Source organism: Dreissena polymorpha, chromosome 6 (assembly GCF_020536995.1).
Source record: "Dreissena polymorpha isolate Duluth1 chromosome 6, UMN_Dpol_1.0, whole genome shotgun sequence".
In the NCBI taxonomy this organism is placed as follows: Eukaryota; Metazoa; Mollusca; class Bivalvia; order Myida; family Dreissenidae; genus Dreissena; species Dreissena polymorpha.
The window spans coordinates 75735258-75738037 of record NC_068360.1 but is presented as its reverse complement, the minus strand read 5'-3'; positions in this window follow the sequence as shown (position 1 = coordinate 75738037).

The window sequence follows — 2780 nt, the reverse complement described above, 5'->3', positions numbered from 1 at the left end:
TATTTCATGCTTACTATAATGAACAAATAAAAAATATATTTTGTTAAATGTACTATTTATCAGATTGAACACTAATTCATTAATATATAATGAACGTGACATTCGTAGGTGTGTTTCACTATTTAAATGTGTACACTTAATCAATATTTAAAAGGTTTCTCATGCTTTTACACCATGAACTACATCACTTGGATATTCGATCAGTTGTTGAACAAGTCCACACCTATGTCCTAATAACACTTTGACATAACATTTTGGACATCTTGGATTTGTTAACATATATTAAACATTAATAATATAAAGAAATTGTGTACGTAATGTTTGATTTGTCCACAAAATTAATTTCTTACTGCCATGGTTTTTAGATTTAAGTATTTCAGTATTTTCACCAAACTTTATACCGTTCATTAGCATTAATAAGAGTACTACATTAAGCTGTGTGTAACATTTTCACAACTGTATTTTTAGGTTAAAATACACACTTTGCAAAATTTAAAAAAATAAGTTGAATATTTATTATTGTCACATTAAAATTGTAATAATTTAACATTCACCCTCTACATGCGGAAGAAGGACGTTTTAAATACCAAGCCATGCATTAAACCAGTACTTGAGATGTATGCGGGTTCCTGTTAACAAGGAAAATTATATACAGCTGGTCTGTTGATAGCGAGAATTGTTCAATAAATTTAAGTTATGTCGGAAACACAAGTACACTACAACCATTGTCATGTTCTCGAATATGTTTCTTCGCCCTCAGAAAGATCTATGGTTGGTAAAGAAGTTTGTTTTCAGTAAATTCAAGATGTGCACGTGTTATTGTGGCTCAGTTTAAACAATATCCACAAGAAGCTATGCAAAGTACTTTTATTTGACTGACATTTATATTAGTTTAAACCTATTTATTTTATCTCGATTGCATCGAAAGCCTTAGGTTTTTATATAAGCTCTCGAGTCCGTTTCCTGGGCCTAGAACCAATACTTGGTGTCGGTGAGGGAGATCTAAAGAACGCTCCCGCGGTGGGGATAGAACCCGAGACTTCCCGGTCGCTAGGCGGACACCATATCCATTACACCACGGCGACCTATATTCTAGCCGCTTGCTTCATAGATGTCCCCCACACACGCACATACACCGCCATGATAAAATTTCTTGCCCATCATTGTATACAAATTTGTAAGGATTACATTTCAATGATTGTAATATCTCGATATAAGAAGTCAATATCTTTTTTTATTATTAATCTTGTTTACAAATTAAGTTTATTCCATATTATAGCAGCGTTTCAGTTGCTATACCAGGTTTAGGATTCAGCTGCGAATAGCAGTATCAGTAAACGATATGCATTAAGCAATTCTGAGTAAAGTAAAAAAAATTCTAGTAATTATTTCGTCAAACAAATATACCAAGTATAAATTGTATATGCTATCAAATCGTGTGCTTTAACGTGACTCACAACTTCCTGTGGCACACACAGCGAGGCTAAGTGGATTTCAGTGACAGTACAGGTCAAGTGAAGACAATGATTTTGTTGCTGACAGCTTACTCTGTATCAGGCTAAATTAAAACAGACGTTTCATAATCTAGTTTAATTTTTGACAGAATAGTACTATAATGATGATTCCATTTTAATAAGCAGTTGAAAACTGGGCATGTTTGTAAATCCGTTTAGGATAAAGATTTATAAATGGCGTTCGGAAAATGTGGCATACTATGACAGCGCTCTTGCTAGTGTATTATGAGTGGGCGCGTGGGCTGTTGAATACGTGTTTGTTTAATTTTACCCAGCATGAATGTGTCTTCAAATAACTAAGCTTAAGTAACAAGCTTAAGAAGAAATTGTGAATCTTGCAAAAGTAGGCCCCTATTTCCAAAATCACATTTAAAGGTCAAGGGTCAAATGTAATGAACACTTATCCCTTTGCATGGAGAAACAATCTATCCATAAATAGAGTTTCAACTTATTTTCCACAAGCTGCCAGCATTGTGAGACAGGGTGACTTTCACAAGAACCATGTCCCTTTTTAAAGGTCCAAGGCAATGAATTGTCTGGATTATTAACATGTTAAGCATGGATGATTTTACTCTAAGCAGAAGTTAGAAGAATATATAGTGTACAATCAACGAACCCGAACCCTTTGAGCAAAGGCCAATGTTACACCAAATTTCACAGTTAAGGAACATTCGTTGTTCAGCTTATTATATATTAACAAGCATAACTGAACATGGTCTCGACATGTTGCAGACAAGCGTCTAGCTATGTCATAAAACATATCGATATCTTGAAAGTGACCTTGTTAATAATACATTATGCTTGCATTAACAACTCTGAGCTGTATGTCATAAATAACTTGAGACGAAACATTCAGTTAAGCAGGCTCAATTCTTAAAAAGTTACATCCTTATAGCAATCGGACAGCATTTCGGTCTACATCGACAACAGTTGAGGCTAAATTGTTAAAAGATTTGTTTCGGTTGTTTTTGATGCGTGTGTATTTTTTTCACTTTTGTATTTTAAATACATATTCTGTAAATGATATATTTGCCTTTCTATTAGTATGTCTGGGATAAAACTTCTAAGTTATTGTTTGAAGACAAGTACGCTGTACTTTATATCGTTTGTAAATAGTAACCGCGATCTACGGCTTCCGCTTTTAATAAAGATGCTTCTCTTGACGAGGGTCATTGAGATGACGTCAGACGGAATCCGGTTTTGCACACGCTACAATTAAACTATTTTGCACACGGTCATTCGAACGACGATAGGGAAGTTAATAAC